We start from the raw sequence: 27,839 nt of genomic DNA, 5'->3' as shown, positions 1-27,839 counted from the left end.
TAAGGCCACAAACTGGTAGTGGTGGTCCAAAAATGTGAATCTTAGGAACTTGAAGTGGTCCTTGTGGATTGGCACATGAAGGCAAGCATCCTTCAAATCTATTGTCGTAATAAACTGTCCCTCCTGAACTAGGGGCAGAATCGATCTAATCGTCTCCATTTTGAACGATGGGACTGACAGAAACTTTTTTAGGCACTTTAGGTCTAGAATTGTGCGAAACTTGCCCTCCTTCTTTGGGACTACAAAAGGTTTGAATAATACCACAGACCTCTTTCTGCTAGAGGGACTGGGGTGATAACTCACACAACTTAGAAAGGCATCTCTCTTCTCTGGTCTTGAAGATAGATTTAACAGCAGGAATCTGCCTCTGGGTGGATGAGTCTTGAATCCTATCCTGTAGCCCTGGGCTATGACCTCCAGAACTCAAGGGGCCGCCCCTTCATATCGATTTTGTCTCGGCGGGCTTCTTTCTCTGCTTGGTCTTGTTCTAAAAGTGAGCTGGCTTCCAAGATCCCTTTGACTGCTCAGTTTTCGCAGCAGACTGCTGGCATTGAGACGAAAGGGATGAAAAGTAGATCCCTTAGTCTTATTCTTCTTATCCTGCAGTAGAAAAGCACCCTTGCCCCCCCCCCCCCCCCCGTGACTGTGGATATAATAGAGTCCAAACCTGGACCAAAGAGAACCTTTCCCTGGAATGGGAGGGAAAGTAATCTAGACTTTGAATTCAGGTCCGCAGACCACGACTTTAACCACAGAGCCCTATGGGCCAAAACAGAAAGACCTGAAGTCTTGGCATTCAGGTGAATAATCTGCATATTTGCATCACAGATGAACGAATGAGCTACCTTTAAGGCCTTAATTCGTTCCTGTATCTCCTTGAGGGGAGTCTCCACCTCGACCATAGCTGACAGAGCGTCACACCAATAGGTAGCAGATCCAGCCACCGCAGCGACTGCTGCTGCTGGTTGAGAAACGAACCCCGTGAGTTGGAACATCTTCCTAACACTCTCCTTGAATGAAGAGCTATCTTTGAGCGGGATAGTCGTTCGCTTAGCAGCAGTGGAAATAGCACCATCCACCTTAGGAATGGCCCCCCACAGCTCGAGCTGTGAATCCGGAACGGGTAACAACTTTTTAAAAGAAGAAGAGGGGGAAAATGACGAGCCAAGTTTCTCCCATTCATTCTTAATAATATTAGCCATTTTAATTGGAACCAGGAAGGTCTGTGGTACCACCCTGTCCTCGTAAACCCTATCTAGTTTAGGGATTGAAGGTTCCTCCAGCAATTTCGGCTCCGGAACCTCTAACGTAGCTAGCACCTCTTTTAGCAGGAAGCGCAAATGTTACATCTTAAACTTAAAATCTGGCTCCTCCGAAGACAGAGGCCTCGATGTCGCCGATTCTGACCCTGAAGGAACGTCCTCCGAAGAGACGGAGTCGCCTTCATCAGCGGATAATCTGTCAGACACAATCAGTGGAGTCGATGACCCCTGGGACGTATAGCTATGATTCACCTTTCGCTTGCCATCTGCAACTGCTCAGCAAAATCTTGCGGCCAAAAGGCCCCTCCCGCAGGAGGATTAGGACCGGCCTTGGGAGCTGCATGTGCAATTGGAGATGAATGTAGGGAGTGCACCTCGCGAGATGGAGAACCTTCAGAGGTGGAAAGCTCAGTTGTACTAAATATCTTATTCTTTTTAGATATTGCAATCTTATCAAAGCATGTGGAACAGAGTTGAGCAGGCGGATCAACAGGAACCTCCTCACAATAGACACAGTTGTTAGGTTTAATTAAAGAGGGAGTACCCTCTAACATATCAGAGTCCTCCATAGCTCACGCCTTTATTACGGACTAGATATAAACTAAATGGCACCTTTATATCCCAATGGCCTGGGCACTCACCACCTCCTGTGACCCGGACAACAGAGAAAACGCTTTGTCTCCTGCAACCACCTGTCAAGAAGAGGAAGTTGAAGAGGCCACACCCGGTCACATGGAGTGCCATGCAGGAACTGCCCCTGCACTAAAGAGAAAATGCGCCAAAAAAATGCTGCGCCGATATCTCAAAAACCTAACTATTCCACTTGATAGAGCCTTATCTCACACATGTTGCAGCATAAACAAAATAAACAGTAGACAACATTGTGTACAAATCCCCTCTGTTCAATAACCTCCATTCCTGGGGTATTAACCCTTGATTCTATACAGATAAAAGGAGACACACTGTGACACTGTCTTCTTACATTATCATATGCACATAATGAAACGATCTTACCAGAATCTACACCGTGGAACAAGAACACAGCCTTTCAAGTGTGACAGGTTAGTAGCGTCGCTCCTGACATGGACTTGAGAGCAGAAAGCAGGCAGCGAAACTCATCAACGCTGATTGCTTATGGAGCTGTTAATCTGAGTCGGGAAGGTTTCGCAGAAAGACACTCCCTGCATCTCCGGACTCTAACTTTCACCAATGCACTCACTGAGAGGCTCAGAAGAGAGAGAACAGCACTCCTGAGATAGAACAAAAGCTAGAATAACTTCCATGCCTGTTCATTTATATTGCAACTCAGGGTGCACGTTCTTTTAGCACACTATGCCTCTTCATAGAGAAAAAATATCCTGTAGCATACCAGTCTGACCCTGCCCAATGACAGTTCAGCGCCGAAATACCAGGCAATTCTTCTTTGAACAAGAGAAACAACAATCCCAGACAATCGTTTCGGCCTTCTCACTGAGAGGCTGACAGGACTACTTAAAACTCCAGTCCCATTGCGAAGAGTACTACCCTCCATAAGAGACTACTCCGAATCTTCCGACACTTCTCTGCCAACCACCTGTGACGAAAGGCAAAGAATGACTGGGGGTGAGCGGAGTGAGGGAGGTATTTAAGCCTTTGGCTGGGGTGTCTTTGCCTCCTCCTGGTGGCCAGGTTCTTAATTCCCACAAGTAATGAATGAAGCAGTGGACTCTCCTCCCATTAAGATGGAAATCAGAATTTTCAGCCCGAAACCCTCTCTACACTCAATACACAAACTGCCTGCTGTGACCAGATACACATTACAGGCCAGGATGTCTCAATTATCCACTTCAAAGGAAGCCTGTATAAGGAGATTTCCTTGTCTGCAAGGATAATAGAATATACAAACATTCTCAGAGGATGTAGCTCTTATCATCTAGATTCTAGATGTTAAATTGTCCCATAATGAGTTCAAATACACGAAATTCAGGTGTTACGTATCCATGGAATAGCAAAGAAATCTACTTTGAAACATATGCATGGTTGAAAGCATAAGATTGAAACTTTAAAACTTAATTTCTTGTGTCTGATTTTCAAATATTTAATATGTGCCTCAGACTATCCAAATAATATGTATAAATAAATGGATCTGAGAGAAATGCCTAATTATACTATATTGGCTAAATGTCTGCTGTGTTAAATAAATAACCACATATTTAAAAATGTTTAACTTATTTACTTAAAATTAAATAACATTCTTTTGTTTTTCAGACATCTGATATACAAACTAGGTTCCAGATATGACTAGTAGATACTAATATATGAATGCCTATATAATATGTGCCCTGAATCATATCATATAGCGTATACACTAAATATTAAAATAATATCCACAGATATGAAATATTTATATTAATATGGGATAATAATCAAATGCAAATATAGCTATATAAAATTACATCAGACTGCCACTCACAAGGTATGTATGTGATATTAAGATGGAAATTATAAACTCAAATATTAATTGGATCCATGCTGAAAATCTTGTAGTCCTCTTGAGTCCTTTTCATAAAGATGTGAGTTTTAAATGCATCTTTTAATATATTATAAGTGGAATACCTCATGTTTAGTATAAAAATACTCAGATTGAATGGTATTATATGGTCCCATAGCCGTTGAATATATAATTTATTAATAATAGGAAATATAGGCCTAGATTTGGAGTTTTGCGTTAGAAGGGGTGCGTTAGCTACGCATGCTTTTTTTTGGCCGCACCTTTTAAATACCGCTGGTATTTAGAGTTCAAAGAATGGCTGCATTAGGCTCCAAAAAGGGAGCGTAGAGCATAATTTACCGACACTGCAACTCTAAATACCAGTGGTGCTTACGGACGCGGCCAGCTTAAAAAATGTGCTTGTGCACGATATCCCCATAGGAAACAATGGGTCCGTTTGAGCTGAAAAAAAACCTAACACCTGCAAAAAAGCAGCGTTCAGCTCCTAACGCGGCCCCATTGTTTCCTATGGGGAAACTCTTCCTAAGTCTGCACCTAACACCCTAACATGTACCCCGAGTCTAAACACCCCTAGCCTTACACTTATTAACCCCTAATCTGCCACCTCCGCTATCGCTGACCCCTGCATATTTTTTTTAACCCCTAATCTGCCGCTCCGTACACCGCCGCAACCTACATTATCCCTATGTACCCCTAATCTGCTGCCCCTAACACTGCCGACCCCTATATTATATTTATTAACCCCTAATCTGCCCCCCACAACGTTGCCGCCAGCTACCTACAATAATTAACCCCTAATCTGCCGACCGGACCTCACCGCTAATATAATAAAGTTATTAATCCCTAATCGGCCCCACTCCCGCCTCAATAACCCTATAATAAATAGTATTAACCCCTAATCTGCCCTCCCTAACATCGCCGACACCTAACTTCAATTATTAACCCCTAATCTGCCGACCGGACCTCACCGCTACTCTATTTAATTTATTAACCCCTAAAGCTAAGTCTAACCCTAACCCTAACACCCCCCTAAGTTAAATATAATTTAAATCTAACAAAATAAATTAAATTTTATTAAATAAATTATTCCTATTTAAAGCTAAATACTTACCTGTAAAATAAACCCTAATATAGCTACACTATAACAAATAATTATATTGTAGCTATTTTAGGATTAATATTTATTTTACAGGCAACTTTGTATTTATTTTAACCAGGTACAATAGCTATTAAATAGTTAAGAACTATTTAATAGCTACCTAGTTAAAATAATTATAAAATTACCTGTAAAATAAATCCTAACCTAAGTTACAATTAAACCTACACCCGGTGTGGTGAAGATAAGGTAGGAAGATCTTCAGGGGCTTAGTGTTAGGTTTATTTAAGGGGGGTTTGGGTTAGATTAGGGGTATGTGGGTGGTGGGTTGTAATGTTGGGGGGGGGGTATTGTGTTTATTTTTACAGGCAAAAGAGCTGAATTCTTTGGGGCATGCCCCGCAAAAGGCCCTTTTAAGGGCTGGTAAGGTAAAAGAGCTTTTCTATTTTAATTTTAGAATAGGGTAGGGCATTTTTTTATTTTGGGGGGCTTTGTTATTTTATTAGGGGGCTTAGAGTAGGTGTAATTAGCTTAAAATTGTTGTAATATTTTTATTATGTTTGTAATTAATTTTTTTTTTGTAACTTAGCTTTTTTTATTTTTTGTACTTTAGTTAGTTTATTTAATTGTATTTATTTGTAGGGATTTGTATGTAATTAATTTATTGATAGTGTAGTGTTGGATTTAATTGTAGGTATTTTATTTAATTAATTTATTGATAGTGTAGTGTTAGGTTTAATTGTAACTTAGGTTAGGATTTATTTTACAGGTAATTTTGTACTTATTTTAACTAGGTAGCTATTAAATAGTTCTTAACTATTTAATAGCTATTGTACCTGGTTAAAATAATTACAAAGTTGCCTGTAAAATAAATATAAATCCTAAAATAGCTACATTGTAATTATTCGTTATATTGTAGCTATATTAGGGTTTATTTTACAGGTAAGTATTTAGCTTTAAATAGGAATAATTTATTTAATAAGAGTTAATTTATTTCGTTAGATAAAAATTATATTTAACTTAGGGGGGTGTTAGGGTTAGGGTTAGAGTTAGCTTTAGGGGTTAATACATTTATTAGAGTAGCGGTAAGGTCCGGTCGGTAGATTAGGGGTTAATACTTGAAGTTAGGTGTCGGCGATGTTAGGGAGGACATATTAGGGGTTAATACTATTTATTATAGGGTTATTGAGGCGGCAGTGAGGCGGATTAGGGGTTAATAACTTTATTATAGTAGCGGTAAGGTCCGGTCGGCAGATTAGGGGTTAATAATTGTAGTTAAGGTAGCAGCGACGTTGGGGGGACAGATTAGGGGTTAATAAATATAATATAGGGGTCGGCGGTGTTAGGGGCAGCAGATTAGGGGTACATAGGGATAATGTAGGTGGCGGCGGTGTGCGGTCAGCAGATTAGGGGTTAAAAAAAATTAATAGAGTGGCGGCGATGTGGGGGGACCTCGGTTTAGGGGTACATAGGTAGTTTATGGGTGTTAGTGTACTGTAGAGCACAGTAGTTAAGAGCTTTATGAACAGGCGTTAGCCCAAAAAGCTCTTAACTCCTGTTTTTTTCCTGCGGCTGGAGTTTTGTCGTTAGAGTTCTAACGCTCACTTTAGCCAAGACTCTAAATACCAGCGTTAGAAAGATCCCATTGAAAAGATAGGATATGCAATTGGCGTAGGGGGATCTGCGGTATGGAAAAGTCGCGGCTGCAAAGTGAGCATTAGACCCTTTAATGACTGACTCTAAATACCAGCGGGCTGTAAAAACCAGCGTTAGGACCCCCTAACGCTGGTTGTGACGGCTACCGCAAAACTCTAAATCTAGGCGATAGTATATTAAGTGAATATGTAAAAAGCTACATTTGGCTATTATAGTATTTTGCTAACAAAGCCGTTTTCCTGCTCATGTTGCCCTCTGGTGGTTTCTGCGAGAATTGCAACCAAAGAGGATTGTAGTATCAAATAACCATATGCATTCTCAAAGAACCAATGAAATGTTCAGCTTCGTAGGGCCAATCAGAAGACAAGCACCGATATTGCGTATCCAAAACATTCACCAATGATTACAGAATGGAGGTAGGCTTTATCACTTGATAAAAGTCTCATGCAAAAGGAAAAAAGACACATGCTGCTGAATTTTGACTGAGTGACTAACTTGCTGCCATGGACACAGTCTCTAGAAAGCAAAATTGGCCTAACCTTTTTATTTCCAGAATTGCAATACCTCTCATATGACGGTGAACGGATTTATCTGAAAAAGCTGAAACTTAAAATTGGTTTATTTGATGATGTGTTGCTCTATATTTTTTATGTTTTAAATCAAAGGTATTCTATAGCTATAATTAAATTGTAGCTGTGATTTAAAATGGCATTTGTACTTTAAATGTATGTCCCATTGGCCTGTGTAGCTTAGAAATAATTATATTGATGCTAAGTTATTTTATTGCTAGGAAAAATAATTTGTATTTTGGAATTTATAAGTCAGTCTTACTTATTGTGAAATCTCTTAGAAATTGCATATAGTTTGGTTATTGTGTTAATAATATACAATTTCTCTGATTGTTATAAGTTCAGTATTATAACTTATAGGCTTATGTAGTGGCAGTAAATTTGAATTTTTGGCTAATTATAGGCTGTTCTGGTATTCTCATTGTGGTATTTTAATAAGTGATTCATTGTGAGTAAGATACATTTTATGATCTTTTTTATAGAATAATTGTAACAGATTAAGCGTGTATAATTCATTCATAATCTAGTTTTTACATAACTATAATTCAAGGTGTCTATAAAGATAACTAGTCAAGCACAAAGGATTAAATATTAATTTTTAATATTCATAATTACAAGACGTATACAACATTTATTGGTTGGCAACTGCTGAGATAAGTATACCAACAGTGTCATATGCCTTTAAGTACACTAGATGTGCAAAAAAACACATGGACAGTTTGACTTATAAGTAAAAAATATATTTTTTTGGTGATATGGGGTGAACATGGGCATGTATGAAATTGTCTCTCAAATCCCGGCGTAATTATATAAACATTTATAACCTACAAATCTCGCGCATTTTTCTCGCAAGTTAAAAGGTGTTGAACTTTTATCAAAATACTCAAAACTCTAATTACTCTGAAAGGAAAACCTATGCAAATGAAAATAACAGAATTTAAGGTACAGTGCACTGAAAACAGCGTATTTTGAATAGTATTAGGCGTAATATTTATTAGATCTCATTATTTCTGTGGGTTACATCTCACCACTCACAGGTACAGACCCTTTTTTTAAAAAAAAATGTATGAGTACTGCACCTGTGAGTGTTGTAGTGGAAAAACACGTCTAGACCGGAAATGTTTTTAGAATCGCCCCATGTCATATATAATAGTGCATCTTTTTTTTTTTTTTACCACTTTTATATACCTTTAAACTAAAGCTAGCAGAATTTGTGGTACCCAAACTATTTATGCTCATTGGCTGCTAGGGATAACTCTGTCAAGGTATATGTAAGGTTAACAAATATATATTTTAATCATATATTTTAAGGTTAATAAATATATATATATATTTCATTCAGATCTGGCTGGTCAGTAGAAAATTATTAATTTATTTCAGACAAACTAACTACAATCATGTTTAGTTATCCCCCACTCAGCATGTAAAGTTATGATGAACACACAGGGGGGGGACAATGAAACATTTGGCCTGCTCAATTTAGAACAGTCACTTAGAGGAATGTTGTGGAAGTGATTTTGAGAGAGAACAGAGTTTGTGGATTGAGACAGGACAAAACCATTTGCTCCTTAATTGAAAATGCAAGCTTCAGAACATCCCTTACCCCCATACAGTTAATAAAGACATACATGTCTAAGACTGTTGATTTAAGACCAAATGAGATGGAAATTAGCAGACTGGAATCAGGATACATGCCCATATATGGGCTTCCTCCAACAGAGATGCCGATCCGTCTGAAGAGATGTTGAAAATGTAAGCATTTTCCAAAAGGGACTGATAATTTGCACAGGTTTGTTGAGTGACTCATGCTGTGTGGATGCTAACACTGAAATATACAAAATGTAGACGTTGCGTCTGGGGGAGGATAACACACAGTGAAAGCACATGACTTACATGTTTCAAACAACTATATTATATGCAAGTAGAATACACTTCAGCATTATCAGAAAATATATATTTTAATGGATATGAGACTATTTAAGTGATATTAAATATAAACACATGAACATATATATGGAAAGTAAAAGATTGAATGAAATTTGTAATAATCCCATATTTGAATTACATATATATAACACGCTTTCCTGTTTTCCAGATGGAGCTAAAAAAAAAAAGATAAATACAAGATACTGCATAGAAGTGAATGTGTATATATATATATATATATATATTTGAAAGCATAAAATGTCTTAGCATCTGTATTATTTAAGAGTATTTGTGGACCTAAAAAGAAACCTATATCAGCGTAAGGCAAGAAAGAGAAGGACACAGAGATTTCTGCTGAGCTAAACTTGTAACTGGTTTGTTGGGCGCGAGATACCACTTTACTCAAGCAAAGCTGATCTAGCTTTCTCATTGACTGCAAATTATACTTATTGGTATTTTCTGAGGTGAAAATATTCCTATCAAGGAATATTGGATATCGATTTGGTGTTCATTTTGGGTAATGTATTAAGAAATTGCTGTAGCAAATAGATTTAAAGAAGCAGTTTGTATTTAAAGTTAGTACTTCATAAGCTTGTGTATTGTTAAAAGTTTATCTCTTGTATGCTAAGAAATTCATTTAAAGCAATTGTTCACAGCAAGAATATATGTATTTTTAGTTTTAAATTAGAATTGTATTAGATATATATATTATCCAATTGTTTATGAGCACTGTTAGGATTGTATTGCTTGGATGTTAAAAGTTAAAGATTTTAGTCTCATTGTGTTAACTGAATGAAAGGCTATTTGTAAATAAGGCTGGTTTTAAAGGTAAACTTTTCTGGGCTTTGTAAGAAGGATAGCATATCTTAATAGTTTTAAACGCAAATAATATTGTTTCATGTTCTGGTATTATAAATATATTGCAATATGTACATAGATATTAACTAAATAAAAAAAATTCAGATATTTGTATTCATTTTATAATTTTTAGTAGATGCCTATTGATTGAGGGTTTATTTTAAAGGATAATTATTGAAAGCATATTGTGTTATAACCCTGCCATAGGCTGGTATATTATTTGGACAGCATTACTAAAGATTCTTATCATAAATACTGACAACTCACAGCGTTGCTTACCTAAGCAAAAGTAAAACATGGCAGCTAGTTGATTTAATATGGATGATGTGATATATCTCTCACATAGAAATGAACATAATAACATGATATGTGAATAAATAAAAATTCCATAATTTAGCAATTGTATATTTAACATGCTTAACCCATTAACAACAGCCAACTTACCCCATAGAGCAGAGATTGAGCTATTTCTACATGCCTCAGGCAGCAAGACATGACCTCTGCAATTGTAGAGCTGAAACCCCTAAAGGGATTAAAGGGACAGTAAAGTCATAATTAGAAATTCATGATTTAGACAGAACATATAATTTTAATTAACTTTTCAATATACTTCTTGTCACGGATACCAGACAGCCAATGCTACCCCCCACCCCCCTACTACATGGCTCACTCCCTGTTACATTAGATTTGGCCATTTCATGGCTTTCAGGATCTCCCAGATGTGTGCTATGTGTTGTGTTGCTGTGTACACTTGGTCAAGGAAGAGCTGATCTATGACCGTGAAAAACCTTCCTAGGCTGGCCGGGCTCCTGAAACTCCCGGTTGGCCACCTCACAACGGACACCCGCCTAACCCCTCTCAGGCTGGCCGGGCTCCTGGAACTCCCGGTCGGCCACAGAACAGCAGGATACCTGCTAACTTTACCCCTGGTCGCTCCAGCGGCCCTTTGCCCCAGAGCTCTGCTTTCCGGGATCACCCCAAACCGCCATCCCTGGGTCCTGGGATTCTGGGGGTTATGGGGCTGCTATGGAGGTGCCGGTCTGTCTGGAGGGGTGGGAATGGCTGTAAAATTGTGGGATTGTCCAGTGTCTTATCAAGATGAGCTTTGTGTATAAAAGGAGTGTGTGTTTTCCAATAAAATCAGTTCCTGTTTCACCTGAATGCTAATATGTCTAGTTATTTGGATGGGCTCCTGCTAAAATCACTTTCCTGGGCTACATAGCAGCCTGTTCCAGGCAGAGGAAGGACCCTCTGGCAGTCTGCCACAGGGTGGGACCCTGAATACTGGTGCTGACGGGCATCAGGGGTGGCTACAGGCTGTGGTCACTTGCCAGCTACATAGCTGCAATCGGCAGGGAGGAAGCAGGACCCGTTTGGTGGAACTACCCAGTCAGGGTAGCCGGGGTATCCGTCACACTTCTATTATTTAATTTGCTTCCTTCTCTTATTATCCTTTGCTGAAACGTATATCTAGGGAAGCTCAGGAGCAGCAAAGAGACTAGGTTCTAGCTGCTGATTGGTGGCTGCATATTTATACCGATTGTCATTGGCTCACCCATGTGTTCAGTTAGAAACCAGTAGTGCATTGCTGCTCCTTCAACAAATTATACTAAGAGAATGAAACAACGTTGATAGTAAACTGGAAAGTTGTTTAAAATTGTATGTTCTACCTAAATCATGAAAGAAAATTTTGGTTTGCATGTCCCTTTAAGCATTCAAACCTTTCATCACTATCACAAATGTAATTTGAGATGAGATTAGGTTTCAAAGATTAAATGGTGATTTGAGCACTTTGTTTTATAAAATTACAAGGAGCTATAGGATTGTGCTTATTACTATTTAAATTGAATATACACACAATCTTTAACACTGACAAAACAGTTGTGCCAACAGGCAAAAATAGGTTTTCAATTAGTCAAAAATATTTTTAAAAATTCAAAACATTTGCTGCAAAGATGTTTTCTAATGGATTGAAATACCTCTGTTTAACAGGCCCCATGTACGGCATAAGGTCTTTGACCCAGTAGGTCTTTGCCCTGGGAAACAATACTTAGAGGAGCAGCACATTTTAAAGGGCAGTTCTTTGGCATGATGGCTTATCTGCCCTAGGCTCTCAAAATATTTTACTGATTTGTTTCATTTTACATTTTTGATAGCTGATTTTCTAGTGGTGGTGCATTACCCCATCATGTTTGCCTGAACTCCAGTTCCAGGAATGTTATAAAGGGAAATAATTAGCTTACGTGATTTCTGGGGGGGGGGGGGTTGGAAGTATCTAATTTGCCACAGCCTAGGGCAGTTCAAAAGCTAAATACGTAACAGTGAAAACCGTTTTATCATTCCCCAAATGTATTTGAAAACCTGGAATGTCTTTGAATTTGAAAACCCTGAAAAATCCAAGCAACGTACTTTGCACAAAAATTCTGACAGACTGTCTTGGGCAATCCTGAGTCATTATGTTGTTATCTTTGCTCTGCTGTTAAGCAGCCTGTCAAATTTCTTCTTCATATGTACATAATCTGTCACTACCCTGTATGTAGGTGTTCTAAGCATATTCTAGTATATGTTAAAAAATATGCAAACAGCACATTTTGTCTGTTCCAAAAAGGAATGCAATTAGACTGAGCTAACGAAAAATCTTATACTGTGTAAACTATTTAGAAAAATTTGAGACAAACCCTTTAAGTTGACAGATTAATATATGGATCTGAAAGCTAATGTTTGCCAAACTGTGATTTATAGTTCAAAGGTACGTATTAAAAACATATTTTAGAAAAAGTGAACTTGGATTTACATTTCAGAAAAAAAAGAAACTTGTCATTTCAGTAAATAAACCAGGCCTGTTTTTAATCCCTGTGAAGATCCTCAAAATATTATTTATTTAAACTAACTATTAATACAATTTATATCATTCACAATTTACTTTTTTATTAACTGTTTATGAAAATATTTCATCTAGAAAATAACATTACTCATGCACAATGTGTTTCCAATAAAAATCCCATTTTCTTCCTTTTGTTATAAGAAGGAATGTACATATGTTTCATAAACTTGTCACTGAAAATCTGTTTCAATAAGAGAGGGAAAATACATTGTTTAATGACAATAAAATTAACATGTGTTTTAATTTTTATTTCCAAATTCATTTGCCCAATCACACAACCTTCAGGGGATAATTAGGCCAAATCTAATGCTGGATATTAAAAATTAAAGTGTCATGAAACCCAAATTATTTCTTACATGATTTATATAGAGCCTTCAATCGTAAACAATTTTCAAATTTACTTCTATTATCCCAATTTGCTTTATTTTCTTGGTATCCTTTGTTGAAGGAGCAGCAATGCACTACTGAGGGCTAGCTGAACACATCAGATGAGCCAATAACAAGAGGTATATATGTGCAGTCCCCATTTAGCAGCTATAGCCCAGTAGTGCATTGCAGCTGCTGAGCATATCTAGGTTTGCTTTTCAACAAAGGATATAAAGAGACTAAATCAAATTAGATACTAGAAGTAAATTGGAAGGTTGTATAAAATCACATGCTGTATTTGAATCAATACATTTAATTTTGATTTTACTGCTCCAGTAAACTTTCATGATTTAGGGCCAGATTAAAATTGAAGCGCATATTACATATAATGTGCGCTGGTATTACAAGTAAATTGCAATGCGACCGTGCGCTGCACATTCACATTGCTGGGAAGCATTGCTCTCACAAGAGAGCGCTTACATAAGCGAAGGGGGTAAGACGCGCAGCGATGGGCAGCATTTTAAAATACATATTTATATACTGGAGATCTCATATCTTTGAGCTTTTCTAACTTTTGTGTGCAATGTTTGTATTGAATAATTTGTACTAGATAGTGTTAATACGAGAGTAACTATACTTTGTAATGTATTTTTCATATGTTTTGTGCAACTTTTACGTTTCGCAAAACAGTTAACCAGAGCTCTGAAGTTGCGGTAATGATTCTAACGTAAATCGCGATTGCCCTTAAGCGAACGCGATAACTTTTAACTTGTAATACCAGCTGTAAGCCTGATGAGCGCAAACCCCCACGATAAACCCCTTATCATTTGGGCACAAACGTTTGCGCTCCACTTGTATTCTGGCCCTTAATATTGTACTCTTGTACTTGTATTTAGTATTTATTTTATAATTTTGATGTATCTGACAGTTTAATATATTTGCTCCCACTGTGCCTTAAATGTGAAATAGAATTCACGGATTTGCAGAAAGTTGTTAAATGTAAAGTCAAAATAAAACATTCTTGTCTCAGATATAGCATGAAATTTGAAATAATAAAAAATTGCTTTGTTCTCTTGTCATACTTTGTAAAAGCATAAACCAAGGTAGGCTGAGTGGGCATGTGTCTATAGCAGTCTATGAGGCCTATCTATCAAGCTCTGAATGAAGCTTGAAGGGCCGTGTTTCTGGCGAGTCTTCAGATGTGCACTCTCCTGAGGTCACCTAGGATTACTCTTTAACAAAGGATGCCAAGTGAACTAATCAAAATTGATCATAAAAACACAATAAAACATATTAAAATATATTAAAATTGATTAAAAAATATTTTTTATGTATCATGTATTTGAATAGAAACGGCTCCAAAGTATATATATATATAGATAGATAGATAGATAGATATAGATATATATATATGTATATACATGTGTATATATGTGTTTATATTATTATTATTTATTATTATTGGTTATTTGTAGAGCGCTATAAACAAAGGCGGAGTACAACAAAACAATTATAGGGATCAAATGGGTAGAGGGCCCTGCCAAGAGTTGCACTGTTGTAGTCAGCTCTTAAGAAGCTGATCTACAAACAGCTGGACTCTTAGGCTTACATGCTAAGGGGGTTCAGGGGATAGCAATGGAGGAGAGGAACTGGTATAAAGAAAGGTTAGCGTAGGTTGTATGCATCCCTGAACAGTAGAGTCTTTAGGGAGCACTTGAAGCTTTTAAAACTAGAAGAGAGTCTTGTGGAGCGAGGCAGAGAGTTCCACAAGATGGGAGCCAGTCTGGAGAAGTCCTTAAATGGGAGTGTGATGAGGTGACAAGAGAGGAGGAGAGTAGGAGGTCGTGAGCAGAGCGAAGGGGACGGGAGGTAGAGTATCTGGAGACAAGGTCTGCGATATAGGGGGGAGCAGTGCAGTTGAGGGCTATTTATGTCAGAATGAGAATTTTGTGTTTGATCCTAGAGGCAAGAGGAAGCCAGTGAAGGGATTGGCAGAGAGGTGCAGCAGATGAAGAGCGACGTGTAAGGAAGATGAGTCTGGCAGAGGCATTCATTATGGATTGTAAAGGAGCTAGGCGGCAGGTGGGGAGACCAGAGAGGACAGAGTTGCAGTAATCGAGGCGGGAAAGAATGAGAGAGTGGATTAAAATCTTAGTTGTGTCTTGTGTAAGTGTAGAGATGTTTTTAAGGTGGAAGCGAAAGGCTTTAGCCAATGACTGAATGTGAGGAGTGAAAGAAAGATCTGAGTCAAATGTGACCCCGAGACATCGGGCATGCGGGGTAGGGGTAATGATGGAGTTGTCGACAGTTATAGAGAGATTGGGGGTGGAGAGTTTAGAAGAAGGGGGGAAAATAAGGAGCTCAGTTTTGGAGAGATTTAGCTTGAGGTAGTAAGAGGACATCCAGTTAGAGATGTGAGAAAGACAGTTAGTGACACGGGTTAGCAAGGAAGGAGATAGGTCTGGTGCAGAGAAGTAGATTTGGGTGTCATCAGCATACAAATGATATTGTAAACCGTGGGACTTTATTAGGGAACCTAGTGATGACGTGTAGATTGAGAAGAGAAGGGGACCATGGACAGAGCCTTGTGGTACTCCGACAGAAAGTGGTGACGGGGCAGAGGAGGCCCCAGAGAAGGCTACACTAAAGGTACGGTTTGACAGGTAGGAAGAGAGCCACGAGAGGGATGTGTCACAGATGCCGAAGGATTGGAAGGTTTGGAGCAAAAGAGGGTGGTCAACAGTGTCAAAGGCTGCGGACAGATCAAGGAGGATAAGCAGAGAGAAGTGGCCTTTTGATTTTGCTGTAAGTAGGACATTGGTAACCTTAACAATTGCTGTCTCTGTGGAGTGATGGGGACGAAATCCAGATTGCAATGGGTCAAGGAGGGAGTTTATTGTAAGGAAATTGGATAGGCGTGCATAAGCTAGTTTTTCGAGAAGCTTTGATGCAAGAGGGAGGAGGGAAATAGGGCGGTAGTTGGATGGGGAGGTTGGATCAAGGGAAGGTTTTTTGAGGGATAGGTGTGACCACTGCATGTTTCAGTGATGAGGGAAATATACCAGTGCTGAGGGAGAGGTTGAAAGTGTGTGTGAGTATAGGGGTAAGGGTGGCAGAGAGGAAGGGGAGTAGCTGTGAGGGGATAGGGTCAAGGGGACAGGCAGTATAAGTGCCGAAACTTCTTCCTCAGTAACAGGGGAGAATGAGCAACGTTTAAGGTTATGTGGGTTGTGGTTGATTGAGAGCATTTGAGGGGGTGAGAAAATTGAATTATGTTGAGAGCTGATTTCATTTCTGATGGAGTCAATTTTGTTATTGAAGTGGTTGGCAAAGTCTTTAGCTGACAGAGAAGTTGTATTAGGAGGTGGGGGAGGACGGAGAAGAGTATTGAAAGTAGAGAACAAACGTTTTGGGTTTGAAGAAAGATTAGAGATAAGAGTAGAGAAGTAGTGTTGCTTATGGAAATTAAGGGCAGAGTAGTAGGAGTTCAAGATAAATTTGTAATGTTGAAAATCAGCTGAACTCCTAGATTTTCTCCAGTGCCGCTCAGCAGTACGGGAACATCTGCATAGGTATCGTGTCAGAGGAGTATGCCAGGACTGAGGATGAGTGTTTGATTTCCGAGCTATGGTAAGAGGGGCGAGATTCTCAAGGACGGATGTAAGGGTGGAATTATAGTGGCAGATAGATTGGTCAGGGCAGGAAAAGGAGGAGAAGGATGAGAGGAGAGGTATGAGGGAATTAGAAAGCTGTTGTTGATCTAGTGACATAATGCTTCTGTGAAGTTTGGTGTGAGGAGCAGAAGGAGGGAGAGTTGTAGGGAGGGATGATATGTTGCAAGTAGGGAGATGGTGGTCAGAAAGAGGAAAGGGGGAGTTTGTGAAGTTTGATAGAGTACATCAATAGCTAAAGATCAGGTCAAGGGAGGGACCATCTTTGTGAGTGGGAGAATCAGTCCATTGTGACAAACCGAAAGAGGAAGTGAGTTGCAGAAGTTCTTTTGCAGAGGAGGCAGTGGGATTGTCAAGAGGGATGTTGAAGTCACCAAGAATGAGGGAAGGGGTGTCTGAGGAAAGGAAATAAGGTAGCCAGGCAGCCAAGTGATCTAGAAATTGAGTTGAGGAGCCAGGAGGACGGTATATGACTGCAACAAGTATAGAAAGAGGAGAGAATAAGCGAATCATGTGGGTTTCGAATGAGGAAAATGTGAGGGAAGAGATGGGATGTATTTGTTGAAAGGTGCAATGAGAGGAAAGTAAAATACCTACACCACCTCCTTGTCTATTACCAGACCTAGGAGTGTGGCTGAAGTGGAGACCCCCATGTGACAGAGCAGCAGTGGATGTTGTGTCTAGGGGAGAGAGCCAGGTTTCTGTTAGAGCCAGAAGGTTGAGGGAGTGGGAGATAAAGAGGTCATGTATAGAAGTGAGTTTGTTGCAAACAGAGTGAGAGTGCACAAGTGAAAGGGGTAGGGGCTTTTGATGCAAGAGATATGTGAGTAAGGTTGTCAGAGTTTTGTTTTTTGAGTCTGTAGGATGGTATACATGGATGTGCACAGCTAGGCAGTTGTTGGGAAACAGGATTAGGGGAGATGTCACCAGCAGTTAGTAAAAGCAAGAGGGAGAGTGTCATGAGATGAGATACAGATTTGCAGTAATGAGACTGCTTTTGAGACAAGGTGCAGGGGGGAGAGAGAGTGTTTAGGAATAGGTAAAGTTCATGAGTACAAAAGTAAGGTGAGTTTAAGAGAGATGGGTTAATGAACAGTGCAGGTGGAGAGGGAGAAGGAGTAATTGAATAATGTAGTTTGTTGTAGAGACAAAAGGCAGCAAAAAGGAATATGAAGATATTAGGCATTTTTACAAAAGAGAGAACCAGTTAAACACATAAGACACAGTATTACAGTATAAACACATATACACACATATATATCCCACACGCATATATATATATATATATATATATATATATATATATATATATATATATATATACACACTCACCTTTCCAGTCCAATGTCTTGTCATATAATATATACCTTTTGAACCTTATAAAAAATGGTATTAATATTTATATTAAATATTCTTTACCAGACGGTGTGTATATGAGTATAATTGTTTATTTTAGTGTATTTATGTTGCGCTTGGTGCAACAAAAATTAAACTCTTACACTGCACTAGCTCTTTAGGCATGCAATTACGTTGAGCTAAATGTTGTTTTTGCTCGAGTGCAACCGTTTACTTTCAACTTGTAAAATGCATGTAGGTTAGGGTTTTAGCGATATTGCTTATCACGACCTGTGCTAACTTTAGCGTGCCACTTGTAATCTAGCCCATAAAAGGTTGGAGTTAGGGTCACTTCTCCAAAAGCAATGTGCTTGACCTGTCTAATGATATGGAGATACATGTACTATTTAACCTTTAGAATGAAAATTATGTACAGGGTACATTGTCTGTCGTTAAATGATTAAACATACAGAGTGTTTATGGTTCCTAAATATGCTATTGGAAATTACCAAATGTGATATTGTTTTTCATGTACCTAATTACAAAAACACATTCTGATATTGGAGATGGCTTATATTCTGGTTGAAACAAACAAACAAAAGAAAAATGTATGTGTTGATGACATTCCCAATTTCTTTGGAAAAATCTTCCGGAAGACATATGCCATCCACTCCATTTCTTACATTTCACCAACCCTCTCAAACCCTGTTGTTATGTCACATATCATTAATTACCTTACCTGTAGACAAGCTCTTTAAAGGGACACTCAATCAAAATTAAACTTTCATTATTCAGATAGAGCATGCTATTTTAAACAACTTTCCAATTTTCTTCCATTAACTAAATGTGCACAGTCTTTTTATATTTAAATTTTTTGAGTCACCAGCTCCTACTGAGCATGTGCAAGAAAAAATGTGTATGCATTTGTGAATGGCTGATGGCTGTCACATGGTACTTGGATGCATTTATGATTGGCTGATGGCTGTCACATGGTACAGGGGGAGTGGAAAAAGAAATAACTTTTAAAATTGTCAGAAAAAAAATCTACTACTTATTTGAAGTTCAGACTAAGTGCTATTGCATTGTCTTGTTATCTTGCATTTGTTGATTATGCAAATCAACTGTGTTGACTGGTACTTTAAAATAATTTATCTACTTAGCCTGCCAATTCCACACACACTAACATCCCTGACACTAGCCAATCATGTTAACAGGCAGCGTTTCCATGCACCATTTACAGCTCTTGGACACTTCTAGGTGGCTAAGAAAGTGTGCACCTTAACCCTATCTTGTAGAAATAAAATAAATATATTGAAAAATGTAAATTGGTCTTTTACATTGCACTATCTTTATCTTTCCATTATATTTGTGTGTATATGTAAATATTATATTCTCTATGTATATGTATATGTACAAATTATGGAGTCAGAAGAATAGTCAATGGTAACACAAGACAGTGGTTTTTAATCATGTTATCTATATGTTTAAGATATGTTCATTTTGTTTATAAAAATGTTTTGATTTTTGCCATGAAGGCCTCATGATTTTAGGATGATGAGGTTAAATTTAATTAAGCCTTTGCACTACATTGATTTTTTATGATCCAAAAATTGCAGACAGTGACAGAAAATCGTGTCTCCAGAAAGACACAGGCTAGGTCAATCAGAGGTGACAGATGACCCTGAATGAAAGAAATATGACAACCATTTCATATTTGCTATTTGCCTTTCTGTGTTTCTGTACTGGGTATTCATATAAGTTCCTCTATCATATCAGCCAAGGATTTAGAGTTTTATGACATGCCATAAAGGAGAGTGGTCATTCTATTTGCCTACTCTGAAAAGGGCCCTACCAGATAACCTGATCTTAGAGAAAATAGTATATAACTTTGATTTCAACAATATCATTTTGTCATTTTACATGGGAAGCTGTTACTAACAGGGTGTCTGACCATTTTCCAATTCAATTTCCTGGTAAAGAAATAGGTTCTGGTATTTTCTCTCTTTTATTTTAAAATTTTGCTGTGTGAAATTTTATTTGTTAAAGGGACAGTCAACACCAGATTTTTTGTTTTAAATTATAGATAATCCCTTAATTACCCATTCCCCAGTTTTGCATAATTAACACAGTTATAATAATACGCGTTTTACCTCTGTAATTACCTTGTATCTAAGCCTCTGCAGACTGCCCCCTTATTTCAGTTCTTTTGACAGACTTGCATTTTAGCCAATCAGTGCTCACGCCTCGGTAAATTCACGTGCATGAGCTCAATGTTATCTATATGAAACACATGAACTAACGCCCTCTAGTGGTGAAAACTGTCAAAATGCATTTAGATTAGAGGCGGCCTTCAAGGTCTAAGAAATTAGCATATGAAACTCCTAGGTTTAACTTTCAACTAAGAATACCAAGAGAACAAAGCAAAATTGGTGATAAAAGTAAATTGGAAAGGTGTTTAAAATGACATGCCCTATTTGAATCATGAAAGATTTTTTTGGACTTGACTGTCCCTTTAACACCTTTTTCTTATATAAATGTTCTATGACTCTTTTTTTGCTCACAATAAGTTTTGATTTTGTCTAATATTCAAACCATGTTATTGAAAGAGACCGGTGATAATATTATTACTGAACTGTTATTTAAGTACCCCAAAGGTGCATTCTGCACTCAATCATGGTTTAGCACTTCTGGTGGGACTCATAATAGGCTTGTTTTGCTAAACTAGGATTGTGGGTGATGGACATGTGCTTCCAGGCCCTGCAACCATATCCTGGATCACCTAGGGGAGGGGACAAGCTGTGTAAGTCCATATCACAGAGGGGGAACTAGAGTGATTTGGTAGACAGTAGCAGATATTCCACAGACAGTACCTTAGATTCAAAGGACAACTGCTGGTGATTCCTGTTGTGATCAGTAGACCATGTCCATGTAAAATTGGTGAGCCTTGGATGTGAGGATATTGGGCAAATGCATTATATTTATTTATATTTATTATCCATTCATTATATAGGTGGCTTTTCTGGTATCCACTTGGATCCAATCACATTGTTTTCCAATACAGAAATGATGTTATCATTTGCATTCTGATTGCTCCAACCTAGAAAAACCTGTATCAAGAGCAGATAAACAGGATTGTATAAGCCTCACCAGAAACTTCCTTTACACTCTGCATCTTAAAGGGACATTGAAGTCAAAATTAAATGTTCATGATTCAGATAGAAAGTAGAAATATAACATTTTACGTAAAGCTGGTATACTTACATTTTAGCCATTGTATGAGTGAGCGGTGCTGAAATAAAAAAAAAAATCTCTTTATTCACATAAAAGGTTTCATTTAAGTAGCACCAAACAGTCAAGGGTGGACAACTCCGAACCTGTCTGCTCAGCTTTGTGGCTAGCAGGCAGCGGTACGCTGCCCGCATTTACCATTGTACAAGTAATTGGCGCTGGTGAGCAGGGGCTGTCAATCACCTCAGTTGGACATGTCTGAGGGGATAGCAAACTGCCAGCTCAGAGCTAACTGCTCTTAACTCTCGGGTGCAGGCTCACTCATGTGAGCTCCAAAGCGGCATCCACAGCTTGTTAAAAGGAGCCCAAAGCATACAATTTTAAATAACTTCTGATTTAATTTGATGTATTTGTATACTTTGTTTAAAACTAGGTAGTTAGGCTTAAGAGTGTGCACGTGTCAGGACTCAGGAGCACTATATGGCAGCAGTTTTGCAAGAATAATTTTAACAATGTTATACATCTGCAAGAGCACTAGATGGCTGCAGTGTTTGCTGTCACTGAGTGCCGCAGACACATGTACACTACTTACCTAGGTATGCTTTTTAACAAAACATATGAGAATGAAGCAAATTTGATAAAAGAAGTAAACTGAAAATATAAAAATGTTAGCTCTGTTTGAATAAAAAAATAAAAATGTGGGTGTCATGTCCATTTAAAGTAATCTCCAGAGCATCAATGCACTTCTGGGACCTAGCTGAACACATTTAGTAAGCCAATGACAAAAGGCATATTTGTGAAGCCACCAATCCCCGGCAGCCCCTCAGTAGTATATTGCTGCATCTGAGCCTGCCTAGGTAGGCATTTTAACAAAGGATACCAAGTGAATGAAGTGAAGACTTTAAAAATTGCATGCTCTATCTAAACCACAATAGTTTTATTTTGACTTGCATGTCCAACCACATATTCCTCACCAGAAACTTTCCTCTCTATCTACATCTTTTTTATTTTCTTTATTTTTTGTTTATTTGTTTAACATTATTGTTTCGCTTCCACCTCTGCTAAGTGTCTAGTCATTGGCTCCACCACCCTTACTGTGCAACCATAAATTTTATTATTAATGTTTCTCTTTCTTTGCCAAAGATTAATGGTGTGTTGTAATTTCATATTTTTATTGAAGTCTTGGGAGTTGGTGTTTAAATAACTTGTGATTACATCTCACATCAGTGTTCTCAGATATGTAAACACAGGATATTTACTTTATGCCAAGTGAATAAGCAGAGCTATTGGTCCCTGTTCACTAAGCAGTGCTCCGCAAAGAGTCACATTATGATGTGGAAAAAAAGTTAAAACGTTGTATTAAAAAATAACACAGCAGAAAATGTATTTGTAGGGATGTGGATCTTGCATACTGTAAAGCTGGTTAAACTATTGTCTGGATTTACTAGAGGAAAAAAAATTATGAATTCAATGCAAAATATTTTTCTTTAATACTTTTTCTGTATATTGTACTTTCTGTCCCAGTTATGGGATGGATTTGGAATGTGCGTAAGAGTCTGCAAAGGATAATACAGATCAGCCTTTTTCAGTATTTCTGCATTGCCTTAAAGGGACATTATACACTCATTTTTTCTTTGCATAAATGTTTTGTAGATGATCTATTTATATAGCCCATAAAGTTTTTTTTTAAATAAATGTATAGTTTTGCTTATTTTTAAATAACATTGCTCTGATTTTCAGACTCCTAACCAAGCCCAAAAGTTTTATGTGAATACAGTCAGCTACCTTCTCCAGCTTGCTCCTGTTTGTGTAAAGGGTCTTTTCATATGCAAAAGAATGGGGAGGGGGGAGTGTCTTATTTCCCACTTGCAGTGGGCTTTCCAGCTACCTTTTCAACAGAGCTAAACTGAGAGCTTCTAAGTAAGTTTTTAAACAGTTTTATACTGGATTTTTATATCAGTATCTATGCATCTGTGTCTATTACATGTAGTTATATGAAAATGAGTGTATGCTGTCCCTTTAATCCAGGCTCATTTTTTAGATGCTTGTGATACCCCCTGAGATGTCTACTTAAAGGGGCATTAAATCTAAATATTTTCTTTCATGATTCAGACAGAGGGGCGGATTTAATAAGCAGATAATGCTGCTTTATCCGCCATTTGGTAAATTGACCCCAGAGTATGCAATTTTAAAACAACTTTGCAATTTACTTATCTATTTTTTTGCTCTCTTGGTATCCATTGTTGAAAAGCATACCTATATAGGTTCATGAGCTGCTAATTGGTGGCTGGACATATATGCCTTATGTTATTTGTGATTTGTTTTACTTGACTAGCCAGACAGATATTTTTCAGTGGATGTATACTTAGGCAGCTGCCTATTTTACTTTATTATAAATCCAGTCCTGATTGCTCTACACATTACTGCAAATGTTTTTTAATAGCCAAACTCCACCCACTATTTGGAGGACCCAATCTGGGCTTTAGTCTGTTGACAACAAGGTCATAATGTATAAACAACATTGTTTTGCAATTGTTATCAGCTAAAGAATGTATATTGCAAAATTGGTTCATTATCAATACCTAAACATTTTATATAACAATCTCAAGGTGTTTATTGCCCCTTTAAAATTAAAATTATTTTGCCTGACTTTTTTCAGGCAAATTGGCACCATGTTTAAAGATGCTCTTTCAGTTAATGAACTAACTCTCACTTTTCTGTGATTTTCTTGTCTGTGATTAACTAAGCAAAGGGGGATAAACACATAGTTAAAATGAACTAGAAAAAAGCAATTCACTACTGCTTATGAGCTGAATATGGCTAGTGATTGGTGGCTACACACATATGCCTCTTGTCATTGGCTCTCCAGATGTTTTTAGCTAGTTCCCAGTAGTACACTGCTGCTGTATAGCTGACTTTGCTGGGGTAAGCACAGAGGTACACAACAGTGCAATAAAAATGCCCTAAAAAGTTTTTTTACTCTTTTTTATGTCCCTTTTATGCTCCTTTAAAACAGATTGTTACAGTGAGTTAATTTGGTAAATAAAGAGAGAAGAATTGTTATGGGTGAGAAAGTAACAGACATTCAGGGCATTTGATAAAAATCATAGCAAAGGGATGGAAATGAAAAGCATATGTGTAAGAGCAAAAGGAAGGATATACAGTAAGTAGATGGTAGAATGGCTAATTGTGAAGGTTATATGTTGCAAGATGACTGATACAGATTTACTCCTCTCAGACTGCCTGTCACACTGCAGGAATGTTTAATGTTCTCATTATTGGTTAGACTGTTGTGTATATTTTTCTGTCAGCACCCTGTGCCCATCTCAACTGCCAAAGCACTTCAAAGGACTGCAGGCCATTTATCATGGCCGTGTGCTGGCTGAGCAGTGCACTGGTGATTTGTTATGACTTGAGAGAAACCTGACAGACAGCCCCGCTGCAAAAAGGATCCTTGTCTATGTCACAGCGCAAAAACATCACTGTCCCCTGTATTGATTTGCTGCTGTCACAAGAAGGGACATAAACCACCTGACACTGCGTTTGGCAAAGACCTAGCAATTTCGGCTCAGTGTCTTTATGTATAGGGACATGAAACTCAACATTTTTTATTTTGTGATCCAGATAGAGCATGCAATTTTAAACAACTTTCTAATGTATTAATATTATCACATTGTCTTTGTTCTCTTGGTATCTTTTGTTGAAAAGCAGGCATGTAAGCTCAGGAACAAGCACATGTCTGGCAAACTATATGGAAGCAGTTTTGCAAGAAATCTTATACATATACAAATAACTAGATCGCAGCACTATTTTCTGTCATATAGTACTCTAGAACATTTGACAATATAAGTGAATTAGAAACTTTTTTTACATTGTATACTCTGTAAAAATCACAAAATAACTTTTTAAAAAAACATAAAAAAATGTAAAGCTGTATAATGATACAGGGTACCTGAAATAAACCAAACCTATCTATTTACATTGTTTACTGCTAATAAAAACATATTAACATTTACAGCAGTGCTTTCCAAACTATGTGTCGTGACACATTAATGTGTCAGCGGCAGTGTGTAGGTGTGTCCCTGCTTCAGCATTCATTTTTTTGAATTTAAAATTATTTACATTTTTTTTTTAATTTCCAACTTTCGCCTGCCTGCTACGCATATCACGTAGTTAATACGTGATTGATGCCTAGTGGGTAACAGATCATCTTAACCTATTGGCGCAGTTTAGCGGGAACTGAAACTATTCCCATTGGCAGCACATTGGCTCCTGACTGCACGTGTAGTCTCCTCAATAGGCTTGTGACTGCATGTGTAGTCTCCTCAATAGGCTTGTGACTGCACGTGTAGTCTTCTCAATAGGCTTGTGACTGCACGTGTAGTCTCCTCAATAGGCTTGTGACTGCACGTGTAGTCTCCTCAATAGGCTTGTGACTGCACGTGTAGTCTCCTCAATAGGCTTGTGACTGCACGTGTAGTCTCCTCAATAGGCTTGTGACTGCACGTGTAGTCTCCTCCATCGGCTTGTGACTGCACGTGTAGTCTCCTCAATAGGCTTGTGACTGCACGTGTAGTCTCCTCAATCGGCTTGTGACTGCACGTGTAGTCTCCTCAATAGGCTTGTGACTGCACGTGTAGTCTCCTCAATCGGCTTGTGACTGCACATGTAGTCTCCTCAATAGGCTTGTGACTGCATGTGTAGTCTCCTCAATAGGCTTTTGACTGCACGTGTAGTCTCCTCAATAGGCTCATGACTGCACGTATAGTCTCCTCAATAGGCTTGTGACTGCAGGTGTAGTCTCCTCAATAGGCTTGTGACTGCACATGTAGTCTCCTCAATATGCTTTTGACTGCACGTGTAGTCTCCTCAATAGGCTCATGACTGCACGTGTAGTCTCCTCAATAGGCTCATGACTGCACGTGTAGTCTCCTCAATTGGCTTGTGACTGCATGTGTATTCAGTGAGTGGGACAGCAGTGTGTTTGCAGCGTGGGCAGTAGTCAGTCGGACTCACCGAGCTCTGAGGGTGGCAGCTTAAACACTGAGCTGAAGTCAGAAGTCAAAGTATTTTGTTTTTTTGCAGCTAGCTCCCAGTAGTGCATTGCTGCTCCTGCTCTTGATATATGGATAGGAAGTGGAAGCTTAAAAATGCTTGATGATGAAATGCAAGTGTCTTTATCTAATATTCCACTAAATATTCAGAAACTGTGTTCATCCCATCAAGCTCCTGCATCCCATTAAAATAGTAAGTAGCTATTGGTGTAGTTAAACTTTTTTTAATTCTTGCACATACATACTTTTACTTGTAAATACATTTCGTAACTATATATTTTATGTATGTGTCCGTATCTCTTAAAACAAGTTAGTTTAACCTCCTGTTTGCTGGTACAACTGAATTACTGTGTCGCAAAATGATGTAGGTCTAAAAAGTGTGTCGCCAACATGAAAAGTTTGGAAAGCTCTGATTTACAGGATTAACAGGTGATATGAACAAACTGTAGCTTATGTCTCCCCACCCTTCAACCGGTATGTAGACCAGTGATGGCAAACCGTGGCACTCCAGATGTTTTCAAACTACATTTCCCATGATGCTAAGGCACTCTGGAGTCTAGTTGAGCATCATGGGAAATGTAGTGCCAAGGTTAGCCATCACTGATGTAGACTGTAAGCTCGTGGAACGGAGACCTCCTTTTGCATTAATCTGTTTAGCCTGATTTATGTATCTGTTTTCTTTTACTATGAATGGCATTGGTGCATGCCCGTACTTATGTACCCAGCTCTATGGAATTTAGCATCATTTTACAAATAAACAATAATAATAATATAAATAATATAAATGAAGAATAAGAAGCATGCTTACAATTTAGTTAAGTACATCGCACCATAAGCTTCTTTATCCTAATGCGCAGGAGTCACATTGGCTTTAAAATTAACTTTATCAGCCTCTTTACGTCTCTAAACAGAATAAAGCATGTGTTTGACCCAGAAAGGATTTTTTTCAGTAATTAGACTGTATATTAATCATTTTCTTTATTAAGCTGTGTCATAGGGGTATATTTATCAATGCGCGAGCGGACATGATACGAAGCATACGCTATCGGCATTTATCATTGCACCAGCAGTTCTCGTGAACTGCTGGCGCAAAGCCACCCCCTGCAGATTTGTGGCCAATCAGCCGCTAGCAGACAGTGTCAATCAACACGATCGTATTCGATCAGGTTGATTTCTGTCCGCCGTCTCAGAGCAGGCGGACAAGTTATGGCGTAGCGCCGGAAACAAGGGGCCTCAAGCTCTATACGGAGCTTGATAAATATGCCCCATAATGTGAAGCCAAATTCATTTCATTTTTAGAAAAATTCCTCTCCATAGAAAATAAGTAAAAATTCCTGAGCACATATTCATGCCTGATAATCATTGGTGATTGTTCCTTTTAAGAGTTATTTCATGAGTAAATGGCCCTATACACCATCATTACAGGGACAGTAAAGTCATAAT

This window comes from Bombina bombina, chromosome 9 (genome assembly GCF_027579735.1).
Source record: "Bombina bombina isolate aBomBom1 chromosome 9, aBomBom1.pri, whole genome shotgun sequence".
Taxonomy (NCBI): domain Eukaryota; kingdom Metazoa; phylum Chordata; class Amphibia; order Anura; family Bombinatoridae; genus Bombina; species Bombina bombina.
This window is presented reverse-complemented; position numbering follows the sequence as displayed.